This window comes from Oncorhynchus mykiss, chromosome 11, assembly GCF_057628025.1.
Source record: "Oncorhynchus mykiss isolate SJ-2025 chromosome 11, ASM5762802v1, whole genome shotgun sequence".
Taxonomy (NCBI): Eukaryota; Metazoa; Chordata; class Actinopteri; order Salmoniformes; family Salmonidae; genus Oncorhynchus; species Oncorhynchus mykiss.
The window spans coordinates 81,448,328-81,458,467 of NC_143032.1; the positions used below are offsets into that span (position 1 = coordinate 81,448,328).

Here is a 10,140-nt window from a genome sequence, read left to right on the forward strand (position 1 = left end):
TATTATAGTTCGTAGAAAAATGTTAAATTGATGTATAGAATAAATCTTTACAATGTTTTGATCATAAATCTTCAATAATGTTCCAACCGGAGAATTCCTTTGTCTTTAGAATTGCAATGGAACGCAGGTCGCTCTCACGTGAGGGTGACAGACCCCTGACTCAGTCAGCTCACATTCCCCCCTCCTTCACAGTAGAAGCCTCTAACAAGGTTCTAAAGACTGTTGACATCTAGTGGAAGCCGTAGGAAGTGCAATAGGACCCCATAGAATCAAATCAAATCAATCAAATCAAATTTATTTTATATAGCCCTTCGTACATCAGCTGATATCTCAAAGTGCTGTACAGAAACCCAGCCTAAAACCCCAAACAGCAAGCAATGCAGGTGAAGAAGCACGGTGGCTAGGAAAAACTCCCTAGAAAGGCCAAAACCTAGGAAGAAACCTAGAGAGGAACCAGGCTATGTGGGGTGGCCAGTCCTCTTCTGGCTGTGCCGGGTGGAGATTATAACAAAACATGGTCAAGATGTTCAAATGTTCATAAATGACCAGCATGGTCGAATAATAATAAGGCAGAATAGTTGAAACTGGAGCAGCAGCACAGTCAGGTGGACTGGGGACAGCAAGGAGTCATCATGTCAGGTATTCCTGGGGCATGGTCCTAGGGCTCAGGTCCTCCGAGAGAGAGAAAGAAAGAGAGAATTAGAGAGAGCATATGTGGGATGGCCAGTCCTCTTCTGGCTGTGCCGGGTGGAGATTATAACAGAACATGGCCAAGATGTTCAAATGTTCATAAATGATCAGCATGGTCGAATAATAATAAGGCAGAACAGTTGAAACTGGAGCAGCAGCACAGCCAGGTGGACTGGGGACAGCAAGGAGTCATCATGTCAGGTAGTCCTGGGGCATGGTCCTAGGGCTCAGGTCCTCCGAGAGAGAGAAAGAGAGAAGGAGAGAATTAGAGAACGCACACTTAGATTCACACAGGACACCGAATAGGACAGGAGAAGTACTCCAGATATAACAAACTGACCCTAGCCCCCCGACACATAAACTACTGCAGCATAAATACTGGAGGCTGAGACAGGAGGGGTCAGGAGACACTGTGGCCCACTCCGAGGACACCCCCGGACAGGGCCAAACAGGAAGGATATAACCCCACCCACTTTGCCAAAGCACAGCCCCCACACCACTAGAGGGATATCTTCAACCACCAACTTACCATCCTGAGACAAGGCTGAGTATAGCCCACAAAGACCTCCGCCACGGCACAACTTAAGGGGGGGGGGGGGGGGCGCCAACCCAGACAGGATGACCACATCAGTGACTCAACCCACTCAGGTGACGCACCTCCTCCAGGGACGGCATGAGAGAGCCCCAGTAAAGCCAGTGACTCAGCCCCTGTAATAGGGTTAGAGGCAGAGAATCCCAGTGGAAAGAGGGGAACCGGCCAGGCAGAGACAGCAAGGGTGGTTCGTTGCTCCAGAGCCTTTCCGTTCACCCTCCCACTCCTGGGCCAGACTACACTCAATCATATGACCCACTGAAGAGATGAGTCTTCAGTAGAGACTTAAAGGTTGAGACCGAGTTTGCGTCTCTGACATGGGTAGGCAGACCATAGACACTGTATATTCGATAGGCAAAGAGTTGAAAATTACAAACCTCAGATTTCTCACTTCCTGGTTGGATTTTTTCCCAGGTTTCTGCCTGCCATATGAGTTATGTTATACTCACAGACATCATTCAAACACTTTTAGAAACTTCAGAGTGTTTTCTATCCAAATATACTAACATGCATATATTAGCAACTGGGCCTGAGTAGCAGGCAGTTTACTCTGGGCACCTTACTCATCCAAGCTACTCAAACTGCCCCCAGCCATAAGAAGTTAATTAAGCCACACCCCTAGAAATATCCCCAGGTGAAAGGGATTGCACCCCTCGCCACTATCGCCACAAAGTGAGCAGTCTATCTCAGAATGTTGTGGAGAAAATGAGTGAGTAAATTAGTACATGTATTTTTTAACATATCAGGAAATACAGTATGTAAAATATTGTTTTAGGACAAAAATATGTTTGCTGGGATTCACATCTATCCAAATACAAGATAGCCAGCCATATGTTAGCTATACTTTAAACTCCCCAAAAAGTCAACATGGTCCAAACTGAAACATACTCTACTCTAATCTACTGGACTGTGCTCTCCTGTACTGTACTGTGTTCTACTGTACTGCACTCTACTGTCATGTAATGTGCTCTACAATACTCCACTGTAATGTAATGTGCACTACTGTACTGTACTATACTGTACTGTACTATGTTCTACTGTACTGTACTCTACTGTACTCTACTCTACTCTACTGTACGGTGCTGTACTATGTTGTACTGTACTCTACTCTACTGTACTGTGTTCTACTGTACTGTACTGTGCTCTACTGTACTATACTGTACTGTACTGTACGGTGCTGTACTGTGTTGTACTCTACTGTACTGTACTCTATTCTACTGTACTGTGTTCTACTGTACTGTATGGTGCTGTACGGTGTTGTACTGTACTCTGCTCTACTGTACTGTACTGTACTCTATTGTGCTGTGCTGTACTGTACTGTACTGTACTGTACTGTGCTGTACTCTACTCTACTGTGCTGTACTCTACTCTACTGTGCTGTACTGTACTGTACTCTCCTCTCCTCTACTGTACTGTACTGTACTGCACTCTACTCTACTGTGTTGTACTCCAATGTGCTGTGTGGTACTCTACTCTACTGTACTCTAGTCTACTGTACTCTAGTCTACTGTACTCTAGTCTACTGTGATGTTAGAGTTAGGAATGAGGAAGTGGAGACAGGCTAGAGCTAGGAATGAGGAAGTGGAGACAGGCTAGAGCTCGGAATGAGGAAGTGGAGACAGGCTAGAGCTCGGAATGAGGAAGTGGAGACAGGCTAGAGCTCGGAATGAGGAAGTGGAGACAGGCTAGAGCTAGGAATGAGGAAGTGGAGACAGGCTAGAGCTAGGAATGAGGAAGTGGAGACAGGCTAGAGCTCGGAATGAGGAAGTGGAGACAGACTAGAGCTAGGAATGAGGAAGTGGAGACGGCAAGGTGGAGACGGCTGTACTCTACTGTACTGTACACTACTATACTCAAATCAAAATGCATTGGTGTACTGTACTGTACTGTACTCTGCTGTACTCAAGTTTACTATACTAATTGAAGAAAAGGGCCCCACGGACTCTTGATCTGGTGGTCTTGGTCTTGAGACCACATCAATTCAGTCTTTAACTTGTCATGGTTTCAACTCACTGGGTCTGGATCTTGGGACCAATGTCCTGGTATGAATCTTGGTCTTGGCTCCTGGATATTACCTTATTCTTTGGTTTACAAACCATAGGGTTTAACTCAATTTGATTGGTGGATAACTTCCCAACCCGTAGGAATAATCACCCAGTTGACTACTTTTAAATGGTGGAAGCCCTCAATGGCAAAGTCTATACTAAAACGAGTTATATCAAAGCTTGTCTATTATATTGACAAGGTAGTCGGGTGATCGCTCAATGGAAATACATGTCATCAAATATGGAAGTTGTTTATGATCAACGCTTCACACCGAAACATAGGTCAAGTAAAAATGTAGACATCTAACAACATAATTAATTACATGCATAAGTAAATCAATCAATCAACAAGTTTCAGATTCATACAATCAACATTTCATATTTTACAAAGAACAATAGAGATTAAAATTATCTAAATTAAAATGTAAAGGTTTTGAAAATCAGGTAAAAAAAAAAGAATGTTTTCAATTTAGGGGTTAGGGATTGAGGTTAGGAGTTAGGTTTAGGGGTTAGGGGTTAGGGATTGGGTTTAGGGGTTAGGGGTTAGGGATTGGGGTTAGGGTTAGGGATTGGGGTTAGGGGTTAGGTTTAGGGGTTAGGGATTGGGTTTAGGGTTAGGTTCAGGGGTTAGGGTTAGGGATTGGGGTTAGGGTTAGGTTCAGGGGTTAGAGTTAGGGATTGGGGTTAGGGGTTAGGTTTAGGGGTTAGAGTTAGGGTTTGGGGTTAGGGGTTAGGGTTAGGGGTTATGTTTAGGGGTTAGGGATTGGGGTTAGGGTTAGGGTTAGGGTTAGAGGTTATGTGTAGGGGATAGGGGTTAGGGTTAGGGGTTAGGGGTTATGTTTAGGGGTTAGGGGTTAGGGATTGGTGTTAAGGGTTTGTGTTAGGGATTGTGTTTAGGGGTCAGGGGATAGGGTTAGGTATTGGGGTCAGGGGTTAGGGATTGGTGTTAAGGGTTTGTGTTAGGGATTGTGTTTATGTGTCAGGGGTTAGGGATTGGGGTCAGGGGTTAGGGTTAGGGGTTAGGGAAAACAGGATTTTGAATGGAAATCAAGGATACTAAAACCTACAGTGCATTCAGAAAGTTTTCAAACCCCTTGACAACCCCCCCCCCCCCCCCTCAAAAGCCCTTTACTCATTACTTTGTTGAATCACCTTTAGCAATGATTACAGCCTCTTGGGCATGGCTCCACAAGCTTGTATTTGGGGAGTTTCTCCCATTCTTCTCTGTAGATCCTCTCAAACTCTGTCAGATGAGTATCATGGAAAATTATATAATTAGTCATGCTGTTTAAAGAATTGTCTCTTGTTATATGCTAGTGTTTTTTCTAACCTGATTAAAAACCCTTTTTGTTGGGATTGAGTCATCAGACTGGGCGTCCGCTTGGGTGCGTCGGCAGCATGTGACATCCCGTGGGTTTACTATCTACAGGAAGTCACATGTATGGAAACTTGCAGAAAGGAGTATGTAGTGTTTTGCTGCTCGGGCTATCAACCTCGTGCTATCTTAAGTCTGCACAGACAACTAATTATCATTTGTCCAGAAGCCACTCCTGCGTTGTCTTGGCTGTCTGCTTAGGGTCTTTGTCCTGTTGGAAGGTGAACCTTCACCCCAAGTCTGAGGTCCTGAGCGCTCTGGAGCAGGTTTTCATCAAGGATCTCGCTGTACTTTGCTCCGTTCATCTTTGCCTCGATCCTGACTAGTCTGCCAGTCCCTGCTGCTGAAAAACATCCCCACAGCATGATGCTGCCACCACCATGCTTAGGGATGGTGCCAGGTTTCCTCCAGACTTGATGCTTGGCATTCAGGCCAAAGAGTTCAATCTTGGTTTCAGTAGACCAGATAATCTTGTTTCTCATGGTCTGGGAGAATTTAGGTGGGTTTTGGCAAACTCCAAGCGGGCTGTCATGTGCCTTTTACTGGTGGAGTGCTGCAGAGATGGTTGTCCTTCTGGAAGGTTCTCCCATCTCCACAGAGGAACTCTAGAGCTCTGTCAGAGTGGTTCTTGTTCACCTGCCTGACCAAGGTCCTTCTCCCCCTGATTGCTCAGTGTGGCTAATTTGCAAAAATGTCTACAAACCTGTTTTTGCTTTGTCATGATGAGGTATTGTGTGTAGACTGCTGAGGAAAAATATGTATTTATTCCATCTTAGAATATGGCTGCAATTTCAGAAAATGTGGAAAAAGTCAAGGGGTCTGAATACTTTCCGAAGGCACTGTATACTGTGTGTTTGTGTGTGTGTAGAACTTTCTCATCTTATCTAGCGTTGCAGATGGCTACCCGACCCGGCTTTAATAATCATATTTTGATGGACATTATTACTCTCTGACATGCACATATGTTTGGTTGTTGGTTGTGTTGCTCTGTGTTTAACTGAGTGTGTGAGGCGCTGCCTTTACATGAGATGGATAGCCTCCTCACCTGTCCAGACGTTGACGTACGACCCGGGCACTGCCATGCTCGTATGACACTCATCACACAAGCACCAGGCATGAAATGAAATGCTCCCCTTTCTCTTCATCAGCCCTTCATAGCAGAGGAGGGAGAGATGTCAGGCGTAAACACGTGTAGAACTCAATCTAAGAGTCTCAAAGTGGAATTACCCTGTAGAACTCTAAGAGTCTCACAGTGGAATTGCCCTGTAGAACTCTATCTAAGAGTCTCACAGTGGAATTACCCTGTAGAACTCTATCTAAGAGTCTCACAGTGGAATTACCCTGTAGAACTCTATCTAAGAGTCTCACAGTGGAATTGCCCTGTAGAACTCTATCTAAGAGTCTCACAGTGGAATTACCCTGTAGAACTCAATCTAAGAGTCTCAAAGTGGAATTACCCTGTAGAACTCTAAGAGTCTCACAGTGGAATTGCCCTGTAGAACTCTATCTAAGAGTCTCACAGTGGAATTACCCTGTAGAACTCTATCTAAGAGTCTCACAGTGGAATTGCCCTGTAGAACTCTATCTAAGAGTCTCACAGTGGAAATATCCTGTAGAACTCTATCTAAGAGTCTCACAGTGGAATTGCCCCGTAGAAATCTATCTAAGTGTCTCACAGTGGAATTACCCTGTAGAACTCTATCTAAGAGTCTCACAGTGGAATTATCCTGTAGAACTCTATCTAAGAGTCTCACAGTGGAATTACCCTGTAGCACTCTAAGAGTCTCACAGTGGAATTGCCCTGTAGAACTGTATATAAGAGTCTCACAGTGGAATTGCCCTGTAGAACTCTATCTAAGAGCCTCACAGTGGAATTACCCTGTAGAACTATATCTAAGTATCTCACAGTGGAATTACCCTGTAGAACTCTATCTAAGAGTCTCACAGTGGAATTACCCTGTAGAACTCTATCTAGGTGTCTCACAGTGGAATTACCCTGTAGAACTCTATCTAGGTGTCTCACAGTAGAATTACCCTGTAGAACTCTATCTAAGAGGCTCACAGTGGAATTACCCTGTATAACTCTATCTCGGTGTCTCACAGTGGAATTACCCTGTAGAACTCTAAGAGTCTCACAGTGGAATTACCCTGTAGCACTCTATCTAAGATTCTCACAGTGGAATTACCCTGTATAACTCTACCTAAGAGTCTCACAGTGGAATTACCCTGTAGAACTCTATCTAAGAGTCTCAAAGTGGAATTACCCTGTAGAACTCTAAGAGTCTCACAGTGGAATTACACTGTAGAACTCTATCTAAGAGTCTCACAGTGGAATTACCCTGTAGAACTCTAAGAGTCTCACAGTGGAATTACCCTGTAGAACTCTATCTAAGAGTCTCACAGTGGAATTACCCTGTAGAACTCTATCTAAGACTTTCACAGTGGAATTACCCTGTAGAACTCTATCTAAGAGTCTCACAGTGGAATTACCCTGTAGAACTCTATATAAAAGTATCACAGTGGAATTACCCTGTAGAACTCTATCTAAGGGTCTCACAGTGGAATTACCCTGTAGAACTCTATCTAAGAGTCTCACAGCGGAATTACCCTGTAGAACTCTATCTAAGAGTCTCACAGTGGAATTGCCCTGTAGAACTCTATCTAAGTGTCTCACAGTGGAATTACCCTGTAGAACTCTATCTAAGAGTCTCACAGTGTAATTACCCTGTTGAACTCTATCTAAGAGTCTCACAGTGTAGTTACCCTGTAGAACTCTATCTAAGAGTCTCACAGTGGAATTACCCTGTAGAACTCTAAGAGTCTCACAGTGGAATTACCCTGTAGAACTCTATCTAAGAGTCTCACAGTGGAATTACCCTTTAGAACTCTATCTAAGAGTCTCACAGTGGAATTACCCTGTAGAACTCTAAGAGTCTCACAGTGGAATTACCCTGTAGAACTCTATCTAAGAGTCTCACAGTGGAATTACCCTGTAGCACTCTATATAAGAGTCTCACAGTGGAATTACCCTGTAGAACTCTATCTAAGAGTCTCACAGTGGAATTACCCTGTAGAACTCTATCTAAGAGTCTCGCAGTGTAATTACCCTGTAGAACTCTATCTAAGAGTCTCACAGTGTAGTTACCCTGTAGAACTCTATCTAAGAGTCTCACAGTGGAATTACCCTGTAGAACTCTATCTAAGAGTCTCACAGTGTAGTTACCCTGTAGAACTCTATCTAAGAGTCTCACAGTGTAATTACCCTGTAGAACTCTATCTAAGAGTCTCACAGTGGAATTACCCTGTAGAACTCTATCTAAGAGTCTCACAGTGTAATTACCCTGTAGAACTCTATCTAAGAGTCTCACAGTGTAGTTACCCTGTAGAACTCTATCTAAGACTTTCACAGTGGAAATACCCTGTATAACTCTATCTAAGAGTCTCACAGTGGAATTACCCTGTAGAACTCTATCTAAGGGTCTCACAGTGGAATTACCCTGTAGAACTCTATCTAAGAGTCTCACAGTGGAATTACCCTTTAGAACTCTATCTAAGAGTCTCACAGTGGAATTACCCTGTAGAACTCTAAGAGTCTCACAGTGGAATTACCCTGTAGAACTCTATCTAAGAGTCTCACAGTGGAATTACCCTGTAGCACTCTATCTAGGTGTCTCACAGTGGAATTACCCTGTAGAACTCTATCTAAGAGTCTCGCAGTGTAATTACCCTGTAAAAGTCTATTTAAGAGTCTCACAGTGGAATTACCCTGTATAACTCTATCTAAGAGTCTCACAGTGTAATTACCCTGTATAACTCTATCTAAGAGTCTCACAGTGTAGTTACCCTGTAGAACTCTATCTAAGAGTCTCACAGTGGAATTACCCTTTAGAACTCTATCTAAGAGTCTCACAGTGTAGTTACCCTGTAGAACTCTATCTAACAGTCTCACAGTGTAGTTACCCTGTAGAACTTTATCTAAGAGTCTCACAGTGTAGTTACCCTGTAGAACTCTATCTAAGAGTCTCAAAGTGGAATTACCCTGTAGAACTCTATCTCGGTGTCTCACAGTGGAATTACCCTGTAGAACTCTATCTAAGAGTCTCACAGTGGAATTACCCTGTAGAACTCTATCTCGGTGTCTCACAGTGGAATTACCCTGTAGAACTCTATCTAAGAGTCTCACAGTGGAATTACCCTGTAGAACTCTATCTAAGAGTCTCACAGTGGAATTACCCTGTAGAACTCTATCTAAGAGTCTCACAGTGGAATTACCCTGTAGAACTCTAAGAATCTCACAGTGGAATTACCCTGTATAACTCTACCTAAGAGTCTCACAGTGGAATTACCCTGTAGAACTCTATCTAAGAGTCTCAAAGTGGAATTACCCTGTAGAACTCTAAGAGTCTCACAGTGGAATTACACTGTAGAACTCTATCTAAGAGTCTCACAGTGGAATTACCCTGTAGAACTCTAAGAGTCTCACAGTGGAATTACCCTGTAGAACTCTATCTAAGAGTCTCACAGTGGAATTACCCTGTAGAACTCTATCTAAGACTTTCACAGTGGAATTACCCTGTAGAACTCTATCTAAGAGTCTCACAGTGGAATTACCCTGTAGAACTCTATATAAAAGTATCACAGTGGAATTACCCTGTAGAACTCTATCTAAGGGTCTCACAGTGGAATTACCCTGTAGAACTCTATCTAAGAGTCTCACAGCGGAATTACCCTGTAGAACTCTATCTAAGAGTCTCACAGTGGAATTGCCCTGTGGAACTCTATCTAAGTGTCTCACAGTGGAATTACCCTGTAGAACTCTATCTAAGAGTCTCACAGTGTAATTACCCTGTTGAACTCTATCTAAGAGTCTCACAGTGTAGTTACCCTGTAGAACTCTATCTAAGAGTCTCACAGTGGAATTACCCTGTAGAACTCTAAGAGTCTCACAGTGGAATTACCCTGTAGAACTCTATCTAAGAGTCTCACAGTGGAATTACCCTTTAGAACTCTATCTAAGAGTCTCACAGTGGAATTACCCTGTAGAACTCTAAGAGTCTCACAGTGGAATTACCCTGTAGAACTCTATCTAAGAGTCTCACAGTGGAATTACCCTTTAGAACTCTATCTAAGAGTCTCACAGTGGAATTACCCTGTAGAACTCTAAGAGTCTCACAGTGGAATTACCCTGTAGAACTCTATCTAAGAGTCTCACAGTGGAATTACCCTGTAGCACTCTATATAAGAGTCTCACAGTGGAATTACCCTGTAGAACTCTATCTAAGAGTCTCACAGTGGAATTACCCTGTAGAACTCTATCTAAGAGTCTCGCAGTGTAATTACCCTGTAGAACTCTATCTAAGAGTCTCACAGTGTAGTTACCCTGTAGAACTCTATCTAAGAGTCTCACAGTGGAATTACCCTGTAGAACTCTATCTAAG

The 10,140-nt window shown here is 43.3% G+C and overlaps 1 long non-coding RNA gene across 1 annotated transcript; it reads right to left on the reverse strand.

Moving 5' to 3' along the window:
- Positions 1–278: 278 nt before the first annotated feature.
- Positions 279–1,609, reverse strand: LOC149979890 (uncharacterized). The gene is made up of 2 exons (XR_016484317.1): positions 829–1,609; positions 279–658 (listed from the first exon to the last, which is right to left on the reverse strand). It is a non-coding gene; the product is annotated as an uncharacterized LOC149979890 (long non-coding RNA).
- Between the last annotated feature and the right edge of the window lie 8,531 nt (positions 1,610–10,140).